Source organism: Haliotis asinina, chromosome 16, assembly GCF_037392515.1.
Source record: "Haliotis asinina isolate JCU_RB_2024 chromosome 16, JCU_Hal_asi_v2, whole genome shotgun sequence".
Lineage (NCBI taxonomy): Eukaryota > Metazoa > Mollusca > Gastropoda > Lepetellida > Haliotidae > Haliotis > Haliotis asinina.
In genome coordinates this window covers 43,952,887-43,963,819 of record NC_090295.1, presented here as the reverse complement: position 1 = coordinate 43,963,819, position 10,933 = coordinate 43,952,887, and positions in this window count along the sequence as shown.

Genomic DNA, 10,933 nt, shown 5'->3' with positions numbered 1-10,933 from the left:
CGTCAAAATCCTTCCCATCAGATAGCTCTGAGTATCGATTGTATGATTCATGATCATGTGTTTACAACTTGTTGTTAATATAGTAATGACACTAGATGAAAGAGTTAGGGTATCCTGCCTCACCGATGACAACAATCATGAAATACCACGAACCCTGTGCAAACACAGATCTTGAGGCAAGAGTAGAAATCTTCAGCATACAGTACAAATACCAAATGTACCAACGCAGATCTCCAGTTATAAATATAAGCACAGATCTTCAAAGATGAGTACAACTTGAGTCTTCGAGCACATATCTTGAACCAGCTGTGTGTGGCCTTTTGCCTCGACATAACGAAGATCAAGATTCAGGTTTATTGCAGAAGTACACAAAAAAACCAATAGTAAGTGATTGTCTTCCATGGGTCATTATCTTTCGCAGGTCCGTTTCTTCCACAGGTCAATGTCTTCCATAGGTCCTTGTCTTCAACGGAGCATTTTCCTCTACGCGCCACGGTCGTCCATGGGTCATTGGTTTCCACGGGTCATTGTCTTCCGCGGGTCATTGTCTTTCATAGGTGATAGTCTTCCGCGGGTCATTGTCTTCCATAGGTCATTGTATTCCACGGGCCATTGTCTTCCACAGGTCATTGTCTTCCACGGGCCATCTTGGTCCAAAAGCATTTACTAGTGGAATGTGCGTGCGTGCGAGATTTATGTTTTCATGATTCATGGCTCTGTTTTCCCCTGCTTCACGACATGCAGTGCAGCTACTCAGCACATCCACCAGTGCCGATTGTGTCGCTACGGACAACCGACACCAGGTCCTTCTGTAGCATACCTTGAACGATGTTCTGAAAAACAGCATGTACCCACTGATGGATTGGCCATAGCTTTGAATAACTCAGCGTTAATGTTACGAATGAGTGAGTTAATATTAAACGTCACATCGGCAATTTTTCAACCATACTGTGACTGTTTTAAGTGTTTCGTTAATAAATTCCAAATAGTTTCAGAGTTTCAGAGATATGGTCCAGTGAAAAATGACAACAGACAGACGGACGAGCTGATTCCTATACTTCCCCGTATTGTAATATGGGAGGATCAAAATGCATGGGTACTTTTAAAGTTTGAGAAATTAAAGGAATCAGTCATCGGGTTGATACAGAGGTGTTCTGTCGGAAGCGTGCAGCACGAGACAACTAAGTCGTAAATAGTCGTAGGTATCTCGTAATTACGACTGAGCAACTGATACGTACGACATAGTACCTCGTAATTACAAAATAACTATCTCGTATTTGCGACTTAGTCGTCTCGTGCTGCACGCTTCCGACAGAACACGTCCGTATCAACCCGGTGACTCATCCCTGAAACTGAAACTATTTGGAATTTATTAATGAAACACTTAAACACACACTTAGATCATATTGTGAATTGGTGCCCTTTGCTAATTTTATTTGTGGTTATCCCTTGATGACTCTTGTATACTTTGTTCGAGGTTATGTTACTAGTTTGTTACTCCACTATAGGATAATTCATAGATGAGGAACTTCAAGCTTTCTTGAGGAAGAGAGCTGTACCGGAAGAAACAATAAAGAAAATGGTTGGCGATAAGGTTTGTAACTTTATTAGTATGTTCTAGGCAATATTAAAAGAGTGAGTGAAGTAGACCATGCTGAAAATTATTTATCATGTAGTATCATAATCAGAGAGATTTTCTGAAACTATCAGTATAAATACATTACATACATACATTACATACATATATTTCCTACATTACATACATACACACACACACACATACGTACGTACATACATACATACATACATACATACATACGCACACATACATATGACAGACGAACAAACAGATAGATAGATAGATAGATAGATAGATAGATAGATCGATTCTTATGTTACGCGTTCAACGAAATGAATTAACTTTTGTGCTTAAAGTAATCAGCGATCTAAACCTTCGCGACTATCTGCCTTATTCAGGTGACAGAATAGCAGTAAAAGATTTTGTCAGCACAAAGAAGGAGGATAAAGGTAAGGAAAGGCGATCTTCGCTACTACAGTCTTTTCGGAAAAAGCTTCTAATGAAGAAAGGTAAAGATCCACCTGATTAGGATGACAACTCCCCTAAAAAGAAGGGTCTGTGTGGAAACACTAATGCAAAGAAATCTATAAGGAAGATAGAACTTGGCTGGGTGAATTTCGACTTCTCTGCAAACACATACAAGCAGGTTAGAAGGAAAGGCGGTGGCAGCACCAGGAAAGTTGACATGTTCAAACATGCAACCAAGCCAGATATCGAAGAAGCTGCCAAGTCAGTCTTCTTCCATGGTGGGAAATCAAAACTCGGAAAGTTAGACAGTTCTACGTTTGATGTCATGGACTTCTCAGAAGACATTATGAACACACATGAGACAGTAGGTGAGATGTACGATCACACAGGCATGAATATCTTGCCGAATTACCTTGCCAGTAAGATGACTGATGAACAAAACGAGGATCATGTTAACATCACTCCATCTGAACCAGAGGACATTTCAGGGGAAACAACTTCTGTAACCTGTACCGCAAGCGCAGTCGCTAGCTGCAGTTTCAACATAACCGAGACTGAATCTGAGTTCGAAAGAATCATTGACTCGACGGGAGCAGAAGGTGCCTCGAACCTTCCTTATTTGGACGAAACAGACACAGAAATATTTTCTAAGATAGCAAATGTAGAACCCGCTAATGAAATCACAGTTCCGCATAGCCCACGGTCTGCATCACAGATAATCCCACTGGAGATGACGATCCAATGTGGACCATTGGCCTTTTTGGAGTTAATCAGATACTTTAGGGATCCTTACATACTGCATCATGCGCTGTCAGTCACCCGGATCTTACCCAAAGGAGGCAAGGAAATGACGGAGGATACCGGAGGAGTTCTTAGAGATATACTGAATTCTGACAAGCATTCTATGATAAACGTACTATGGGGAGAGACATTAAGGTGTCCAGTTTAAGACACGATTTTGGCGCTGAAGAATGGAGATCAGTGGGAAGAGTTTTAGGATATGACTATATGAACACTGGCTACTGGCCAATAGAAATCTCCCAAGCTTTCATTCGACAGAGCATGTTCTAAACTATAGAGGCAGATGAGCCCTATCGGATGAGTGACTTCTACAGCTACATTTCTTTTCCTTAGAAGGAGATATATCAGAAGGCTACAGAAGACTTTTCAGCTGCTGATACTAAGGAACTACTGGATGGCCTTGAAAACCACGATTGTCGATCAGTCGTCACTGCAGAGAACTGCAAGGATGTTCTTCGTGAGATCGCTCACAAAGAGATTCTGCAGATACCAATATTTATCTCTAAATGTTGGAAAGAGGTATTCATGAGTCAGCGCATTTCAGCAGACAAACTGGAGGAGATCTACACAACAATGGTTCCAACTCACAAATCTGTTTTGAAAATGCTGCAGTTTCCAGAAAGTCTAGATGTTCAAGCACATGGTGTGTCAAAACTAATTAAGAGATATGTTAGGGAGCTCGACCCCACAAAACTTTCTCATTTCTTGCGCTTTGGTAGGGGATCGGATTATATGACTGTTCCAAACATGAGAGGGCTCAAGAGAAGTCCAATAGTCAGAACCTGTAGTTGCAACCTGCAGCTAGCTAGAAACTATGAGAACTATATGGAGTTTAGATCGGAGTTTGACAATGTGCTTGAGAGCAACATTTGGATTATGGACATTGTTTAACTTTAATGTTTTCAGGACACTTACATGTGCAGTTCACGCACGGAATTTATTGTGTTTGAGATGGTGAGAAGGTTACATCTTTATCAACCGTTTTGTTTTGTTGTTTTGTTTTTGTTCTTTTTTTTACATATCTCATTATTTTCAGCTACATGACGGAGAGGATAATGCACAATTTGTGCATTTGAATTAAAGAGTTATTAACGAACATATATTAGTATCGAAACCCAGGTGGGGTTCTATCGTGTGCTGGGAAGAATCATTTGCAATTTCACTGTTTACGTTTGAATGATTTCAGTCAATAACTTAGACCAGAATGCTGGTCTATTTAGTTCTTTGTTGTTAACTCTCATTTCTTTTGTCGTTAGATGTTATTCTGGCTTATGATCTGCTGGTGATGCCCAGCTCAGACATGAGTATGCCAATGGGATCGACATAAGTTATCAATGTTTATCGTGTTAACGTTTTTAAGAACATCCGATGATTAAGCTCATTTTGTTGCATAAACTGAAAACTGAGTTGCTTTTCTGAAACCTTTAGTTTAACTAATATTTTGCTGACAGAAAATGTCAATTAATAGCGCAAGTATGATTGAAACGACGGATGGTCGTTATCATGTGGTAAAATTAGAGACTAATAAATACAGCTGAGTCATTCTCAGACTCCATAATATGTAATATCAAGTTGTTGAAGTGAGTATATGTTTATCGTGTTAACTTTAACAAAGTCTCAGTAGTGGCAAGGACTTGCAAGTGGATGCATACGTTTGATAACGAGTTTGCAAGAAGACCTTTATCAGTCATCAGTTCAAGGAATACAAAGGTAACTCACCATTAAACATTACACATAAAAACTGAAGAACATTCTTTGTGTACTCTACATGCTAGGTTCAGATTTAACTGTACAGTCATAAACATACACAATTAGTATAAGCTATCTGGTTTCAAAGAGAAAGATCCTGAATAAGGGTTTCGCGTAGATCTGTGTAAAGTTTTAAACCTTCTTCTACACTCTCAGGCATTTCCAAGTTCTTGTTCGTATACAGTTTACATAGTTCATGTACGTCTGATCCTATGGGTAACGTTTGCGATAGATACACTCTTTTTACACACATCTATTTCACCTCATCTACTGGATGAAGGTAGCTCCGAGTGTTATAAGAGGCAGGCAGCATGTACATGACAACAGGACGGCGGCTATGAGGACAGTTCTGGTTCTTCGTAGGTCGGATGTGGTGCGTGTTCCATGTATGAGCCATAACGTCAAGTTCCTCCTGTAATGATTAAGATGTTGTTAAGAGACATACACATGTGATCTAAAATTGATATTCCAGTTAGCTTCACGTTGAAAGACGAAAGATTTATTCCCGATTTTAAATGTCTCTCAGGCAGCATAATAAAACCAGTTTTAAGATATAACATGAAGCAACCATTCCTGAAGTAAAGACAAGAAACAGAACTGCAGAAGGTTAACATCGAGAAAACTACTATCTGTCAGAGATGCAAGAGCATCCACCCAAAACTGACAACACTATTTCCTAACAAAGCTCCCTGCACTTCTTCCACGTAAGAAAGTAGCCTTCTTTGACAAGAATTCTTGCATCTGAGCAACATGTCCATTTTCGGTCCCCTTGTCGCCTCTCATTACAGATGGGTACCCTCTCCTCTCTCGAATCGCTTCTATGTAGTACCCAGCAATAACTCGGGGATCATATGACCTGTCGTGAGAAACCATCAATGCATCCACTAATGCATAGTCTTGAGTTTGAGCTTATCATACGAATCCATATGCCAAAGATAATCTGGTCCACGCGCAAAGTGTTGTCTCCTCCTTAGGCGTCTTTGAATTCTGAACTGGACACCTTCTGGATCTAGAATGCCCATTAAGATTTCAACACTCTCCCTGGATCTTGGTATGCCTTTGTGGAGACACTGGAGATGCATCCATCTGTATCCCTGCACCTTTGTGGAGACACTGGAGATGCATCCATCTGTATCCCTGCAGGTTGCCAGATGATTTAAGCTTGTCTTCTGTAAATAAGACTGCTTCTAAGACGTTAGAGTAAAATGTTCTTCTGAAAAGACCCAGCGATCTTAAAGTTCTTTTAAGTGTCCATAAACGTGTGCATATCCCAAGTAGCTGAGTTAGAAACATCAATATATGTTTGTAACTTAAACCTATATGAAAGTAGAACTTGCACAAAGTTGATCTATCCATGACTTGAATCACTGAAGAGAAACATACATATTCATGTATGAATATTTTGCATATTAATGCATATTTAGTGCTGTTACGGTTAAGAATTTACCGTGACAACAATTTTACAAATCCCCTGGTAAACCAGCAAAACAGAACAAAGACAAGTTGTAAACGTTAAAATTCTATATTGTTATACGACGAGAGCAAGATATACAGAGTCACAAGTCAAAATAACAGTGCAGATTTCAGGTACAATTCAAGAGAGACAAAATCTAAGTCAGTGGGTCACAAAAATACAATATATCAAACTCACCAAAGTCTTGATGTGAGAGGGAACAGCTATGGCAAAATGTTAACACAGCGATCGGTGCGACAGTAGATAATGTAGATTCAGGATTCCAAGTGTTGGCAGGATTTGATTATCAAGCGTGGCAGAGATCCAGCAAACATGAATGAATGTCAGTGTCAGTGTGAGTGTCGCCTTCCACACGGCAGCCAGCCTATTTATATATAAACTAAGTCACTTCCCGAAAGTTCGGGCACAAACGGACGTCGTCAACACTGTAGAATGGTCTCGAAACAGTATCCCGGAAGTGAAACATCGAAAACTAGGAGCAGATAAATTCCGGAATGCCAGAATGCCAAAAGTGTTGACCAGATATTAAAACGAAATATGACCCATAATATATACTATTCAAAACACTAAACATTGTGACCCAATAATAATTAATACTGAATTAATAAGAAAATATACAGGAAATACACACTCGTAACAGTGCATACTACTTTACAGAGGTTTACAGTGAATAGTTATGTTTGAGTGTCTCATTTTGTAATTCCCCGTTAACGATGTCGGAATAATAAATCAGCCAAAGATGTACACACACAGTAAAATGATTTTATGTACATACCTAAAAACAACATTTGAGAGCTCAGAGCACGAATGTCGTCCAATTGGTGAACCCAAGAAGCGGCAACATGTATAATAGGAAGACTGTATCTTAAGTCATAATTACGACTTGACATGTAATTACGAGTTGTCCTATCGTAAGTACGATTTTATTATGTCGTAATTGCGAGGTACTTTGTCGTAATTACGAGGTAGTAAGTCGTAATTACGAGATAAAAAAACAACTTTTTGGTGGCACTAACCGGTTTGCGTAGAAGATTTATCTAGGTTTCAAGAAAAAGTCACAGGTAGAATGGATCACGTAGACAGCAAAACGAACCAGGTAGTCAATATTTGAAGTGTCTAAAAGGTTGAATACATAGGTGTTGATACCAATATTTCAGCCAATCACAACACAGATCGTAATCAAATTCCATCATGTTAGAAGTGCAGGGTTTAAAACAGTCAGGAAAACAAACCGCATAGGAAAAGTGTTTTAATCAGAACTAATCACATGTATTCACAGGGATCAGAGCAAGGATTTTCATACATTAATCAGATGCATAACTCATTGTGGTAGTGAACAATTGAAAAACATATAATAACCTGTCTGCTTTTTAGCGTAACAGGGAACATGTGTATGTGGGAACAGTAACAGGCTTGTCATAACACTTACCAAACACTGTTGAACTACTCGGACCTGTAGTCTGTAGAGGCAGGGAATGCCTTGAAGCTGTCGTTCCTGATGATGATTTGAGAGATTTTACACGCGCTTAGGTTCCCAGCCAGTTTGTCTGACCGAAATCAGGAGCGATTTTGACCCAAAGATATCGCAACCTGAAGGGCATTTTGGGGTTTGTATATTTATCATTTGTGTGATTTTGTTAACTGGAGCGAGTCTGGACCAGACCAGACAATCCGTTGATCAGCAGCATGAGCATTGATGTGCGCAATTGTGAACTGATGACGTCTCAACCAAGTCAGCGAGCTTGACCACCCGATCCCGTTAGTCGCCTCTTACGACAAGCATGGATTGCTGAAGACCTATTCTACCCCGGTCCTTCACGGGTCTTTTAATTGGAAAATTTACCAGATGTTTTATTATTTACATATCTATAACTATAGCGCACATATCCATACAACTATTTCTTGCTCAAGGCGCTGGCATTTGTTTCCCTCGATCACAGGAAGTCCGTCTGAGCGTCTCATTGGATGTCTGTTATCAATCTCCCTGGGGAGTACACAACTCGACTTGCTTCCACTAGGCTCACCAAGTATAACATGCCTTTTGAAATAACAAGTATGGAAGTATGTTTTGAGCGTTTTTTTACGTTAGAAGATGGACGTGACAGTACGTGGACGTGACGTGGACGTTACAGTACAAGCTCTACATGTCTTTTGAAGGCAGACAATATCATGCCCGTCGTTGTTGTCAGATCTAATGAATTTCGATTGCACAAGTTGCACATATCGGTTTCGATGTAACGGTTTTACACAATCCCTGGCTGAAGGCTAAATATTAGTATAGTACCTACGAGTGTAAAATCAAACAAAAGTCTAAATGTCATGGTGAGTAAAGTATCTGATAATATATGCTGTCATAATATGCGCGCACACACACACGAGCACATGTTCAGCTGATATGGCATCAGGTAAAAAAAGTCAGATTCTAGGGTGGAAGGTAATACTCCTTATCGTTGTTGGATAGGTTATGAAAGGATATAATTCGGAATCGGTTTCATAAATTACTTGTGTTTAATATACACACTGATATAGTTTATAAGTAGTGTCTCTTGTAAATGATGGGGCGATTCTCAACAGCTGCTAAAAGCGGCGTAAACCTCGCTTACACAACCCGTAGAGATCTGGGTTAGAACTGATCTTCAGAAACGATGTTTATCGTAAGAGTCGACTAGCTCGATCGGGTGGTCAGGCTCGCTGACTTGGATGACACATGTCATCTGTTCCCAACTGCGGCGATCGATGCTCATGCTGTTGATCTTTGTCTGATCCAGATTCGGTTATTTACAACCCGCCGTCATATAGCTGGAATATTGCTGAGTGTCTCTGATAATACGGACGCATAATACGAGCGATGGAAAACACACTGACAATAACTGATTCGGGTAAGAGTTTTCACTGATGTTGGCAATATTCCCTTCTGGCGTGTGGTGCAGGAGACGGGACTACACACATTGAACTTAAGTCGGGAATCGAATACCGGCGTCGTGAGAAATGTCGTTAACCACCTGACTACCCCGACTCCAGAAGAGTGTGTGAGTAAGTAAGTTTAATTGTTTAACTTTAATGTTTTCAGGACACTTACACGTGCAGTTCACGCACGGGGTTTATTGTGTTTGAGGTGATGAGAAGGTTACATCTTTATCAACCGTTTTGATTTGTTGTTTTGTTTTGTTTTTGTTTTTTTGGGGTTATGTTTACATATCTCATTATTTTCAGCTACATGGCGGAGAGGATAATACACAGTTTGTGCATTTGAATTAAAGAGTTACTAACGAACATATATTAGTATCGAAACCCAGGTGGGGTTCTATCGTGTGCTGGGAAGAATCATTTGCAATTTCACTGTTTACGTCTGAATGATTTCAGTCAATAACTTAGACCAGAATGCTGGTCTATTTAGTTCTTTGTTGTTAACTCTCATTTCTTTTGTCGTTAGATGTTATTCTGGCTTGACATGATCTGGTAGTGATGCCCAGCTCAGACATGAGTATGCCAATGGGATCGACATAAGTTATCAATGTTTATCGTGTTAACGTTTTTAAGAACATCCGATGATTAAGCTCATTTTGTTGCATAAACTGAAAACTGAGTTGCTTTTCTGAAATTTTTAGTTTAACTAATATTTTGCTGACAGGAAATGTCAATTAATAGCGCAAGTATGATTGAAACGACGGATGGTCGTTATCATGTGGTAAAATTAGAGACTAATAAATACAGCTGAGTCATTCTCAGACTCCATAATGTGTAATATCAAGTTGTTGAAGTGAGTATATGTTTATCGTGTTAACTTTAACAAAGTCTCAGTAGTGGCAAGGCAAACTTGCAAGTGGATGCATACGTTTGATAACGAGTTTGCAAGAAGACCTTTATCAGTCATCAGTCCAAGGAATACAAAGGTAACTCACCATTAAACATTACACATAAAAACTGAAGAACATTCTTTGTGTACTCTACATGCTAGGTTCAGATTTAACTGTACAGTCATAAACATACACAATTAGTATAAGCTATCTGGTTTCAAAGAGAAAGATCCTGAATAAGGGTTTCGCGTAGATCTGTGTAAAGTTTTAAACCTTCTTCTACACTCTCAGGCATTTCCAAGTTATTGTTCGTATACAGTTTACATAGTTCATGTACGTCTGATCCTATGGGTAACGTTTGCGATAGATACACTCTTTTTACACACATCTATTTCACCTCATCTACTGGATGAAGGTAGCTCCGAGTGTTATAAGAGGCAGACAGCATGTACATGACAACAGGACGGCGGCTATGAGGACAGTTCTGGTTCTTCGTAGGTCGGATGTGATGCGCGTTCCATGTATGAGACATAACGTCAAGTTCCTCCTGTAATGATTAAGATGTTGTTAAGAGACATACAAATGTGATCTAAAATTGATATTCCAGTTAGCTTCACGTTGAAAGACGAAAGATTTATTCCCGATTTTAAATGTCTCTCAGACAGCATAATAAAACCAGTTTTAAGATATAACATGAAGCAACCATTCCTGGAGTAAAGACAAGAAACAGAACTGCAGAAGGTTAACATCGAGAAAACTAGATCTGTCAGAGATGCAAGAGCATCCACCCAAAACTGACAACACTATTTCCTAACAAAGCTCCCTGCACTTCTTCCACGTAAGAAAGTAGCCTTCTTTGACAAGAATTCTTGCATCTGAGCAACATGTCCATTTTCGGTCCCCTTGTCGCCTCTCATTACAGATGGGTACCCTCTCCTCTCTCGAATCGCTTCTATGTAGTACCCAGCAATAACTCGGGGATCATATGACCTGTCGTGAGAAACCATCAATGCATCCACTAATGCATAGTCTTGAGTTTGAGCTTATCATACGAATCCATATGCC